We start from the raw sequence: 14,521 nt of genomic DNA, 5'->3' as shown, positions 1-14,521 counted from the left end.
ACAGTGGAAAATCGAGGAGCAGTTTTGAGCTACCAGATCTGCTCTGAATCCATCCCATTTAACAGGATTGTAGTGCCACATATTATGATGGACAGTGTCCTTAGTGTGAAGACAAGGCTTTATCTGCTGCAGCTAAATTGGTGAGGAGATGTTGATTCACTACCTGTAGCAGACGCAGATGCAGACGTGCAGCTTTGACCTTGGTCAACCACAGTGCTACCAAACCACTTCTGGTGATGGACATTGAAGTACCCCACCCAGAATATGGTCTTCACACTCGCTAGTTGCAGTGCTTCTTCCATGTGTTGTTCAATATGCAGAAAAACCGATTAAGTTTGTAAGGACAGTAGGTGATATTAGGGGGATGTTTGTCTGCCCATGTTTCATCTAAAACCATACAGCTCAGAGTCAATGTTGAGGACTCATATGACTATCATCCACCTGTATACTACCTGTACTGCTCCCTCTGATGGGACAAGACATACCCAGGGATTGTGATGGAGAAGTGCATTGCCTATAATGGATGATTCTATGATAATGACTTGTTTGACTGATCTGTTGGGCAATTTAGGCATCAGTCTCCAAATGAGGAAGACTTCACAAGAGCTTGGACCAACAATGTTCTAAATTTGGTGCCTGTCCTTTTTCTGCTTTATTATAGTGGTCATGATACAGCTGAGTAGTATGCCATGCAATTTTAGAGTCAATGACATTGCTGAGGTCTGGAATCACATACAGGACTGAATGGATAAGGATGGCAGATTTCTTTCCTGAAAGACATTCTTAAAGCAGGTGACTTTTAAGACAATCTGGTAATTTTATAGTCATATTTACACAGATTAATTGCCTTTTTTTATTTAGAAAACGGATTATTAATCTAAATTTCTATTCCACAGCTACCAAGGTGGAATTTGAAACCCATCTCTGATCATAGGCCTCTGCATTATTTGAACACGTTTCCTTATTATAACACAGGCCATTCAACCCACTGAGTCTATAACATCTCCCAGCAGAACAATTCCATCAGTCCTGTTCCCCCTTTTATTTCCCTGTAACGCCGCAATTTTTTCTCTCTCATGTGTCCATCAACTCCCTTTTGATTCTTTTGCTTCTTACCTACACTAGGGGGTAATTCACAGTAGCCAATCAACCTAGCAATGCAGCTTTGGACTCTGGGGAGAAAGTGAAGCACCTGAGGGAAATCCATGCAGTCACAGGGAGAATGGGAAAACTCCACCCAGACAGCACCCAAGGTCAGGATTATACTCAGGGCCCTAGTGAGGTAGCAGCATTAACTACTCCACCACTACATCATCATTGTGTTGTTCTTGGCCAGGAACTTTCCTGAAAAACACCATGATTCTGGACGAACTCAGCAGGCCAGGCAGCACCCATGGAGAAAAGCAGGCGGTCAACGTTTCGGGTCGGGACCCTTCTTCAGGACCAAAGATAGGAAAAGGGGAAGCCCAGTATATAGGAGGAAAAAGCACAGCAGTGACAGGTGGACAAAAGAGGGGAGGCAGGGTGGGCACAAGGTGGTGATAGGTAGATGCAGGTAAGAGATAGTGAGAGGCAGGTTCAGGGGAGGAGGGGAGAGCAGATCCACCGGGGGTGGGTCAAAGGTAAGGAGGAAAAATGGGGGTTAGAAAGAAGAGAGATAGTCGAGGACAGGGAAGAAAAGAAGAGGCATAGTTGGGGGGATGGGTGTGGGGATTACTTAAAGTGGGAGAATTTAATGTCCATGCCATTAGGCTGCAAGGTTCCAAGTCAGAAAATAAGTTGCTGTTCCTCCAGTTTGTGCTTGGAATTCTCCTGGCAGTGAAGGAGGCTGAGGACTGACATATCTGTGATGGAGTTGGAGGGGGAATTGAAGTGACTGGCGACAGGGAGCTGCAGATCATGGTTATGGAAGGAGTGCAGGTGTTCTAGATTCCAGCATTTGCAGTCCTTTGTTTCTCAGGAACTTTCCTATTGGACGGCCACCATCACATCATTAAGATAGTTTGTATTGTTTTAACTGCTGTTTCAGGGAGCTATGTGAAGATGCAGCAAGTTGTTTTACCTGACATTGCAGCTGAACCAGATCTGTGGCCTGAAAACACATACAGATAAACCTATGACAGTGGTATGTAGTGAGGAAATCTGCCACACACTAAATCAACACTTTTATTTCAAAGCAGATTAACTGAGATTAAAAAGACTAAAGAATGACTGTGAGACTTCCTTACCTGTGGGAAAATTCTTCCAGTTTCAATAGGGCCAAATAGTCAGTGTCTGTGGTTTTAAGGATTAATGTTGTTAGTTGCCATAGGTTATTATTGCATTATTAAGAAATAGAATCCTTGACTTCCTGCTTTAAATTGACCCACTTATGTTGCTCTCTTCCCTTTTTTGGTAATAGAACTTTTAAAGTTGTTATTTTGTGTTGATATTGTCAAGAATAATTCTTTAAAACTTTGTGTCATTGTGACTGCATTGTAAAAAGTAAATGTCAGAAACATGCTATTGGTTCAAGTTGGAGGGTAGGTGTGCAACTACATTAATTTTTATAACAACAGTTTACTTCATAACTATATATATCCACAAGCTTATGCTTCTTTATTCTTTCTGGTAATTTCAGATTGTGTAATTTGCACTGTCTTTTTTTAAGCATAGTTCCCAGATCACCAAAGGATGATATTGAGGAAGGGTAACATGGAGCAAAACAGACTGATGGCTTGATCCCTGACCTCCAATAGGTTAGCTGGAATCAGTTTAATGCAGTGAGTTAGGAGGAATAAAATCAGCCAGGATTGATATCCTGCAACCAATGTTAGAAAGTGTACTTGTGAGTTTGTTGGGTGAAGGCAGGATTGGGAAGTTATGTCCCCGTAGTTAGACTGCACACTGGCACTTGCTACTCATTTAAGACCCAAAAGAACAAATGATTATGGTTCAATTTGCCAAAATAAACTTGGGACAGATGAATATCCAAAGACAAAACTCAAGGTGGAACTTGCGTGTAGCATTTTTTAGTAAAATGACAGAATAAAAGGCTTTATAAGTACATTCCTTCACAAGCAATAAAAACAGAAAGTGTTGGAAATACTCAGCAGGTCAGGCAGCATCTATGGAGGAAGAAAGAATGTCAACATTAACATCTGTAGAGAGAGAAACAGACTTAACTTTTCAGGTCAATGACCCTTCAACAGTTTCTGCTACACAAACACACATATAAAAAGTTAACCCATGCAAAGCGGAAACATAGAAGTGAAGAAAGTAGGACCAGATGTATGTCATTCAGTCCCTTGAGTCTGCTCAATATGATCATGGCTGATCCCTCATCTCAATAACATATACCCACTCTCTCCTCATACCCCTTGATGTTTAGAAATCTATCTCCTTAAAAACTTTCAATTTCTTGGCCTCCACTACCTTCTACAGAAGAGAATACCATCCTGGGTGAAGAGATTTCTCCTCAACTCAATGCCTTCCACCATATCTTGAGATTCTAGACCCCCATCAGCCAGAGGAAATACCCTCCAAGCATCCAATCCGTCAAGAATTGATCTGTACGAACAGTATGCAAGACAAGTTTTTCACTGTACCTCGGTACAAGTGATAATAATAAACCAATACCAATACCATCTAGCCTTGTCATAAATTTCAATGAGATTCCCTCTCATTCCTCCAAACTCTAGTGAATAGATAGTTGGAATACAAGCAAAAAGCACAAGTTTCTATGACTTCATAACAATTTCCTAGTGCAGCCTTTTCCACGTCAATAACTCCAATCTCTCAGCAAAATCTGTGCACACAGGGCATCTGTTTGCATCGTCTCCCAAAAAAATGTGTACTTTTAATTTTGCAATAGACATATGACTTTCTGAGATGTGAACAGGTTCATCATGGGCTGGGTAATCCATGGATCTAAATATTTCTAATCCCTGATAGTTCTTCCAACTGGTTTTCTTTAGAAATGCTCAAAGTACATAACTGTTGTTTGGAATAAAGCAAGACCTGAAAATACTAACAAAGATGCAAAGAAATGGCACGAAGCTGGGGTAGAACAGACTTCTATATTTCATTTCCATCTTCAACTATGCCATAAATGAATATCCTCCAAGTGAGCTACTTGTGAAATCAAATATAATCAGGGAGTGCCCTCAGGGAGTCACAACTCTTTGAAAATTGGCCTATTAAGCTTCTTACAGGGAACAAGTAATTTTCAACAAACAGGTTTCAAGACTTCTCACACTTCATGAATATATATTCTGTTTCTCCAATGAGCACTTTAAAAATCACATGACTAGACGCAGATACTGCAGCAAGATAATTACAAACAGGAACATATGTAGATATAAATGTAAAGGGACTTTACAACATTCTGGACCCAACATCATAAGCAACAATTTTGGACCATTTCTATGACTCTCTTTTCTCTCACTCAAGGTTCTGGTATTGGTTTGGCTAGTGCCATTTACAGCGGCTAAAGACATACTTTGGGCTAGAAATACTTTTGTACAATGCCAAAAATGTGTTATGCGGCTGAAAATCACATTAACATGGAGTGAAGCAATTTAGTGCATATTTCTGAGCAGCTCAGTGCCTGTCATTGACACCTTCTTCTCAGTTTAGAGTGAAAGTTTTACATTTACTGGCATCATTTTTCCATTGTTAACCTCACCCAAATGATGTCAACAGTGGTGTGGTTTTCAAATCCCATCATCAGCAAAAATTTCAACCACATGGTCTGAAAGCGAGTCACTATTCTTTCACTAAAGAACCAGTTGTTAGTGATGCTAAAGGCTCAAAAACAGTGTTATCTAAAGGTACAATTGCAATTCAGCTCCATTCATGGCCAGATACCCACACTTCAATCAAAACACTCACAGCCAAAATCAAGGTCACCCTTACTCCTCGACTTTCCTAGCCTCAGATAACTCCAGCCCACAGCTGCTTACGTATATGAACATATCACAGTTTGCAGCTTACCACAGCAGGAAATATAATCTTGTCTACTTCTTCATTAGTCCAGAGGAGCAGTGTGTGTGGTGATTGGCATGTGCTGCTATTGCAAGTTTCCCCAAATTGCAGCTGCACTTGGACCGCTCTCAGGTGACCATTATAACACTCAGATGACAATTACAACTCTCAGATAACAACTCTAACTTCAATTCTCTGTACACAAATATCCATTAACAGGAAGGGATTGTGTTCTCTTAACAGCCGTCAAAGGGCCTTTGCAATGGTCATGTCTCGGTTTGCTGGTAGCTGCCACAATTCACGTATTCTCAACTAATTTTGGCTGCCTCTCATCTCAGGAACCACACTGTCTGAGAGAGGTATTGTAGAGTCACAGAGTCATACAGCACACAAACAGGCCCTTTGGCCCATCATGTCCATGCCACCCATTGTATCTTTCTAGTCTAATCCCATTTTCCTGCATTTGGTCCATAGTCTTCCATGCTCTGGTGGTTCAAGTACTTGTCTAGATGCTTCTTAAATGTTGGCCTCAAATGGCTGATTGCTCTGCTTATAGATCCAAACACACATAGATGAGCAATGCTTTAATCACAGAGACACAAGAGAGACTGCAGATGCTGGAAATCTGGAGCAACGCACACCAAATGCTGGAGGAACTCAGCTGATCAGGCAGCATCTATGGAGGGAAATGGAAGGTCAACATTTCGGGTCGAAACATCAATTGTCCATTTCCCTCCATAGATGCTGATTGACCTGCTGGGTTCCTCCAGCATTTTGTGTGCATTGCTATAATCACAGTCATGTCACCGTCAGGAGTTTAGAGAACATCACAATGGAGCTGCTCAACATGAGATCTGCCTGTCTGCACTCTATAGTATTCAGCAGCCAGGATGTCATCCTTTGTCCTTCTCTGCAGTGAATGGCATACATCCACCATCAGGCAAGCTCAGCCATTGGCTGCCTTGATTGTGCAAGGGGAGAAGAGGCAGCCAGGAAAGCAGAGCAGCAGGATGCAGACACAGACCAGGATCACCACAAGGAACTGCAGCAGGAGGAAGATGATGAGGAGGGTGAGGATCCACTCAGTTCCACACCCACCTGCATGTGTTGTGAGACAGTGTTTGGTACTGGAAGGATTCTTGTGATGTCCACTGCTTCCTCCATGTGTATTCTCAAAACATTTAAGCCAATACATTCTTCAACCAGTGTGGAACCACTGCACTGCAGCTACATTACAACTACTAATGATTTCTGGAAGATTACTCAGTTGAAATGAACAGAGACATTTTCTCCCATAAGCAATCAGGTGATGCTCCTGATACATCTCTCAGTTTCAGCCTAATATTACAGCAAAAGCCTACTCAGAAACCAAACCTAATTTTATAAATCCAGTTGTCATTAACATTAAGACTTGGAAAAAATATGAAAATTATTCTTCATTGTCCATCCACTACTTTCAGTTTTCAAGTCTCCTGTATCTCAAATTAATCTCAGAGGGTGATTTCCTTCATGGCAAGCGGATCTTCCCATTTACAAACCTTACAGATCCTCCTCAAATGGCCACTTAAGGATGCTTACAGTCAAATACAGTAATGGATATTTAGGATCAGAACAAAACAAAGTAGCAAGGCTATTCAATGAGGTCTGAAGGGCATTTAATAATCTCCTCTTTATTCAGTGGAGTACTTGGCTGGCAGCTTCAAGTTATCATCGATCCACTTAACCAAGAAATACACTCAACAGCCTCATGGTCCCATTTGAAACTGAAGTCAAATCTCCAACACTATAGCTCATTCAGCATATCAATTTATACAATTACAGACCTAAGAATATATATTGCAACAAACAATCTGCTGAAAGAACTCAGTAGGTCAAGGAGCATTTGTGGGAGGAAAAGAATTGTCAACATTTCCCCCACAGATGCTGCTCGATCCGCTGAGTCCTTCCAGCAGATTGTTTGTTACTCCAGATTCTGGCATCTGCAGTCTCTTGTTTCTCCTAAGAATATATATTGTCAGGCACACTCAAGTCCTACTGCTCCCACAAAACCTCTACTAAAGAATCACAACATCGGAGGTGTGCAACAATGTGCTTCAAGCAGACAAATCGATTTCTACCCTTCTGAGATTCTCCTCCCAACAAAATGACTCTTGAATAATAAGACATTTCTCAAACAGCATGGCATGAAGCCCCCTCCTTCTGATGTTTAGCAACAGTGGAATCATACTCGTATTTACACGGGCATCTTGGGTCACCTGCTATTGACTCTGTCTGTGGGATTGGACCCATCATGTTACTTTGAACTAGTGCAGTATTTCTGAGGAAACCCTACCTCTAATAGCTCACCTTTGAATCTCAGTTTGTGGCCACTGCCATTGCCAACATTACATCATTATGCTCTGAGGGAGACGTTAGGATGGCTGCTGCTAGCTGCATTCCAGACCACAAAGTAGACAGGGTGACTCTTTGTTTGCAACGACCTTGCATCCTTGGTTGCCTTCATGCACCAAAGCTCAACGTCCTCTCATTTGAATGGTCGTGTGAGAGTTATCCAAGAATTGGACAGGCATCACATCTCACAAGAATGGAAGTTTATGCTGTTGCAGCACTTAAGGATGAATGCAATCTCCATTCATTTACACAGGTGGTCATCTCGGGTTTTTAATGCAAAAACACTCTATTCCATTCACGAACTCCCCTTAAGTAAATAAAAGTAAGGAAAAGAGGGACGTAAAGTATGAGTGGAATCCAAGCCTAGAAACTGAAAAACCTAACACTGACAGAATCCAATTTCAATTTTACCCAGAGTAGATTGCACTGGGCATAATTGTGTCAATTGCAAAATTAAGCCTTGCACTTCCAGGCACGTTACCCTGCCAACCTTTCTCTCAAAGTCAGGCATGCACTGAATATCACAAGTCATTGCAAAAACCAGTTCTACCTGTACCAATATAAATTGAGGCTGAAAGCCAAATTACGAGTTCATTTAAAAGTTTCATCGAGTCTAGGAGGACTTCACATAATCACGGAATGGTTACAACACAGGAGGAAGCTGTTCAGCCTGTTGACCCCATTCTAGCTAATGTAAGGGCAACCCAGCTAATACCTCTTTCCCCAGAGCCCAATAATTTCCCTATCAGATACTCATCTAGCTCTTCCTTCTAATGATACCGTTGAATCTGTCTCCACCATTACTGCTGACATGCTCCCCAGATCCTAGCCACTTGTTATGTAAAGAAATCTGTCCTCCTGTCACCTTTGGTCTTTTGCCCATCACTTTCATCCTGTGTACCCTGGTTCTTAACTTTCCACCTACCGAATAGTTTATTTCTATTGGTGCCTTCATGATTTTAAATATCTCTTTCAGATCCCCTTTCCTCATGGTGAGCTCATATGATTCCTTCATCCTGAGTGAGACCATACCAGCAGATATTTTCAGTAGTCAGCAATGCCTGAAGGAATGGATCTGGGGAACAAGGGCCCCCTCTACTCCCTTGACTACCCATGGAAGTGCAGCATGACACAGTTTAATGATATGTAAGTACTTGGTATGTGGTTGAAAATGCCATAGGTCTCCTGAAGATGAGATCTTACATCAAGCCAGATGCAGCTTGTAGTATATGCCAAACAGAAATGCAGAGTTCATTGTTATCAGCTGCACACTGTACAACTTGGCCAATCAAAGACAGCAGGGGCGCTGGAGCAAGAGACTCAAGGAGATCCTCCTGAGTCCAAGAGCCATGAGGCAGTGCCAGGAGAGCAGCAGGAGCAAGGCCACTCAGCATGCGTCCTTGCTCAGCATCCACAGCCTCATCTCCCAGCTGCACAGATGAGGCCGGCATTGGCCACACTTAACTTGAGGGACTCCCTCACAGAGAAACAATTTTCATAAGGAGTCTGTTTTATAAAATTCCGCAATGCAAACAAATTCTCTCTACTGTCCTTCACACAAACACAGTACTCCAACAATCAGCTGGGAGAGCCCAAATGATGCATTAAATCCCCTCACATCCTGCTGTTCTGGTACTCCTGCACAGAGTACAATATTTCATTGAATGATTCCCTGACCATATAATGTAAATGGCTCAATACAAATTCTCTTACCCTTTGCTTCAACAACTTTGACCACTGTGAGAAGTTGGATCAGCTCCACTCTGCAGGACTAAACATTGTTTAAGACCCTGAAAGCTTTGGATGGCTGGTCAATATTTACTGTGGCAAGTCACCATTGTGGCCACAGCACCTGAGGGCAATGTATGTAACAACACATAGGTCAGATTGGCATTCAGTGAGTAGGAAGGTGGATGGGAAGCTATCATTTAAAGCCAATGAAATCCACAATCATTCAGCTATGAGAAAACCCTCATGGGACTCCAACTAAGATTCAATTTCTTAGCACCAATTGACCATTTCAATGTACATAATGTGGCACAGCTGATGAAGTATCAGTGATAGAAGCACTGCCTTTCACTCAGTCCACAACTGGAGCTGATTATTGTGGTGTCACATTTTACTGTACATCATTCTGTCACCTTCAATCACCTACATAAAGGGATTTTGTAGTGGAGGAACAACTTAGAGCAGATGTCACATCTCACCATGTGACCTCCCTCATATTTCTCTGCTTCTACTCTCTCTCAGGGATGGTCATGGTACATATTGTAAAAGCAGGAGATAAGAATAATAAGAAAGTAATCAACTTTGCATTAGAGGTCATAATCATTCTCAAAAATAATGTGGTCACTAGGGTCTGTTTAAACATTTCGTAATCATATGGTCCTTTGCACCAAGTCTGTAATTTTTCATGGAAAAGCATCAATGTTTATCAAAAAACAAGTTTTAATTCAAGCACTTTCACATGACACACATGACATTAGTGGCCTTTCTTGGTGAGGCATGGCAGAGTATACAGGAGCAACAGAAATTACTACACCAGTGTGACTTATCTCTGTGCAATTATATTACCTGTTGACCTAAATAAAGAATGTTCTTCAACAGTAGTGCTACAGTCTTGACAATACTTTGCAACAAAACCAAATCAAACCATATAGTAATGGAAAATCATTACCTTTTCCAGTAAAATTACACACCGTTGTGTTTCCCCATTTCACCACCTAGTAGATGGGTTTTAATCTAGCAGTCTGGCTGCTTTCTTTCCCTTTGAGTATACACGGATGTTCTTGCCCATGAGAAGGTCATGGGCTAGACTGCAGAACAAGGCCAAATGAAGCAGAAGTCTGGAATGGTGAGCCTGCTGCCTGAAAGGTCAAGGTGGGAAGTCATGAGAAGAGGTATCAACGTGCTGAATCTGAACAAGAGACCTGGATAGACAATGATGTAATGATCTGCTGTGTGCAGGAGATCAGTCCTGAGAGCTCAAGTAGAGGTGTCCACAAACACAGCATAGAGTGAGTGGGTGGGAGAGAGACAAAGAGATGAAGAGACAGGAACAGACAACAGGAAGGGAGGGGGAAAGCCACAGAAAAAGAAAGAAAGAAAGACATAGAGAGCAGCAGGGAGCACAGAAAGAGAGAGGCATATGGAGAGAAGCAGGGAAAGGGCAAGGGAGAGGCACATAAAGAACAGCAGGAAGGTGAGAAGGAAAAAGACGGGCAGGGGCAATGGGAGAGGCTCATGGAGAACGGATACTGGGAGAGGATGAAAGACATACAGAGGAATAGAGAAAGGGAAAGAGAGAGGAGAAGATAAGAAAATGCAGCTTGTATGTATGTGAGAGAGAGTGTGTGTCAGATGTTAACAGTGTGTGATTGAAGGTCAGCGTATGACCTGTAGCTGTATTGATGAGGTCTTGTGGAAATTCATCTTGAACAGTTTTGTCAGATCATGAGATTTATTTTGACAGTGATCACCGATGCAAACAATGCAAAAATTGGAGGCTCCAATGCACAGGATCGCAAGACACTGCAGAGGGTTGTAGACACAGCCAGCTCCATCACGGGCACAACCCTCCCTGCCATCGAGGACACCTTCAAGATGCCTAAAGAAGGCAGCATCCATCACTGAGGACCCTCACCATCCGGGACGTTCCCTCTTCTCGTTATTGTCGTCAGGGAGGAGGAATAGTACTGTGAAGACCCACACTCAACGATTCAGGAACAGCTCCTTCCCCTCTGTCATCAGATTTCTGAACGGTCCATGAACCCATCAACACTACCTCATTGTTCCTTTTTTTTGCACTACTTATTTATTTTGTAATTTATAGTAATTTTATGTCTTTGCACTGTACTGCTGCTGCAAAGCAACAAATTTCACGTCATATAAGACAGTGATAATAAACCTGATACTGATTCTGATTCTGATTCTGAAACAACGTAGCTCCTCATGGAGGCCTCTGTGGCAACTCATAGGCAGCCCAGGAGGTTCTCCCTGCCCCCTTTGAACAAAGGATATTGCTCTGTTGGTGACTTTCTCCTCTAGCCTCTCCAGGTTCCTCTCACTAGACCTGGGAGCATGTCTGCTACCCTCAGGAATCACTGGTGCACTAATCTGTAACTAAACAACACACTCCAGTAGATGGAAGAGTGCTGGTGTTGTGTACTTGTTCCTTTAAAGTTGGCTGATGAGGTTATGGCTCAGTGACAGAGACAGTAGCTGCAAGAAATTCAACTATAGCTTTTCAGTTATACCAACCTTTCTGAAACTGAGCATTATGCAGCAGAGACTGACAACACAATGTTATAATGATCGCTGTACAATATCGTAATCCTTTTAGGACTTTTTAAAGTAGCATTAGGAAACACACAATGGAGTTTAGATGCTGAAAAATGGCACAGATCAATTTCTAGCCTATTATTTGTAATTAATCAGATTACCATTCCCTTTTATGTTACATCATTGTTAATTAGGCATCATTAGTTTAATTAGTTCAACATGACTTCGTGGGCCGAAAGGCCTATTCCTGTGCTGTACTGTTCTGCAATTATTCTTTTAGTGGTTTAATTATTCCTGGCTTCTCACCCATCATTTACCTTCCCTTTGCTTTTTTCTTCTCCTGCCCCTTTCTCTGACGTGATACTTGGTTCAGAACTGTTACATTTCCTGTTCTGATGAAAGATTATTAACCTGAAGGGTTCACTCTGTTTCACTTTCCAGAGATGATGTTTGACTTTGTGTGGTTTTCAGCAGTTTCTGCTTCTAACATCAATAAACAACCACCTTCCTACTTCTGCACCCTGTTGATTCCACACATGGTAAAATCCTTGGCAGACTTTCCACAATTTTCTGTCATTAAAGTAGATCCCCAATGATCTATCTTTGGTACCTCTTCTTCCTCATTAGTGTCAGCCTATCTCAGTTGTAGTATTCCTGTATCTGTAAAATGATGCAGGGTTTCAATATGTAACTTAGATATCTGAGTTCACTGCTAAGTGTGACATTTAACAAAAGATCTGTCTTTCAGAGGGAGTTAAGTACCATGTTCAGATGGATCTCAAATATCCTGTGGCAATTTCAAACAGAAAGTGGCTGTTCCCCCACTGATACCAACATTCGTCCTCCATCAAAATCAACAAAACAGATTAATTAATCTTAATTTTCATATCTTTTTATTGGTCCTTGCTGTTTGCAAACTGGCTGTGATATTTTTGTGTAAATCAAATAAAAGATAATTAATTTGCTTTTAAATGCGTTGATGGTATCAAAGGCCACATCCCAGCAACATCATATCCAGCTTCTGTTTCTCTTTATTGTTAGGTTCGACATGAGGAATTCAACATGAAGATTCCATAATCTGCTCTAACCTCCCACCACTGCCTCCACTATCCAGGCTGCTCTTCACTTTCTCAGAGAGCTAAATAATACTTAACACATGCCTGGGTAATGAACTGAGAAGCATCCACTGGCTCCTTGCCGGCCAATGGCGAAGGAACAGTACTCGGCAAACACTGTGCTGCCTGCAGGGCTTTTAAGCAGAGACTTGCTCCAATCTGCCATCAACTCCAGCTCAACACACTCTACAAAGAATCTATTGTGTGTGTGAGCAGGGCAAAAAGAGTGTACCAGCCCTAACTTTTCCTTTGTGCCTTCCATGGACTTCAGTGCTGAGGTATCAACAAGGTACCTGTTCAGCCTATGGAGGAACAGGGTGAGTCTGGCAGCACAGAGTTTCATGTGTGGACTCCTGAAATTGTTGACCTATTTCATCCATTATAACACGACAGCCAATAATCCCACTACTATTCACAATGCAAAATATAGTTTATTACTGCAATGCTAAGCTATATGTCATTTTTCTTAGATAATCAATTTATCTTTCTCACCAAATTCAAAAGTCACCAGAATTAAGAGGCTTTTAGCTGACTCTTGCAGAAGGCTCCAGGCAAGCTTATTGATTTGGAAAGGATAGGTTAGTAAATAGTTTCAGACTGTGACCAAACTGAATTTCAGTAACTGTCCATTTAACGAAATAAGAGCTCCTAACAAAAATATTTTTGAACAAAGAACAATGCCGTTTAGTATTGAATTGAAATGACAGTCCCTTGGACGTTGATCTTCAAACAATCTGAATAAATGTTGCAATAAAATATATCTAATGTGAGCTGGAACATTCTTATATGAATGCAGCTGTTTATTTTTATCCCTGTATGTACTATTGTGGAATTTAAGAAGTTTACACCAAGTAAATATTAGTCAAAATTACTTAATTTTTGCCACATGCAGTCTTTTCCAAATAATTTTATGTTTACATAAATTGTAAAGATACATAAATTGTACTGAATAATACAAACCTTCTGTCATAAACTAGGTTAATAGAAGCATACTGAAAGCATAGAACAATAGTCGGTCCTTCCATTAAATCAAACCAAAGATGTAGGAAATACTTAGCAGGTCAGGCAGCATCTGTGACATTAAAAATCGGGTGAACATCTGAGACATTAATTCATTTTTCTTTTCACAGATGTTTCATAACCTGCTGATTACTTCCTGTTTATACAGTTCAAATTTCCATTAAATCCTGGTTCCTCTTTCTCAAAGCCTACGTGAGTATTCTTGCACATTAAACATTAGTAAGGAGCCCAACATGCACCTCTGTACAATTCTTCAGCATGTGAAATGTGAGAGGTTTTACTTTAATGTGGGAAGATATGGGATATAGGATGAGATTGATTGGGAATGTATCCAAGGAAGAAAATACTTGATAGCCTTGATGTGTGTTGCAGGCATGTGTGCATGTGTGTGTGTGCGTATGCCTGTGTACTTGCAGGTTATGTGCATGGAAATGTGATTAGGAGGAGTCTGATTAGGAGGAGTCAGCATGGCTTTGTGTGTTGGAAGTCATGTTTGACAAATCTTTTAGAGTTCTTTGTAGAGATAACCAAAAGGGTAGATGAGGGTAGGGCAGTGGATGTTGCCTATTTGGACTTTAGCAAGGCTTTCAACAAGGTCCCACATGGCAGGCTGGTCTAGAAGGTTAGGTCCCATGGAATCCAGGGAGAGCTAGTTAGATGGATTCAAAATGGGCTCAGAGGTATGAAGCAGAGGGTGGTGGTTGAAGGTTGTTTCTCAGAATGGAGACTGGTGACTAGTGGTGTGCCGC

Source organism: Pristis pectinata, chromosome 22 (assembly GCF_009764475.1).
Source record: "Pristis pectinata isolate sPriPec2 chromosome 22, sPriPec2.1.pri, whole genome shotgun sequence".
In the NCBI taxonomy this organism is placed as follows: domain Eukaryota; kingdom Metazoa; phylum Chordata; class Chondrichthyes; order Rhinopristiformes; family Pristidae; genus Pristis; species Pristis pectinata.
The sequence above is the reverse complement of the archived record's forward strand: the minus strand, read 5'-3'. Positions refer to the sequence as shown.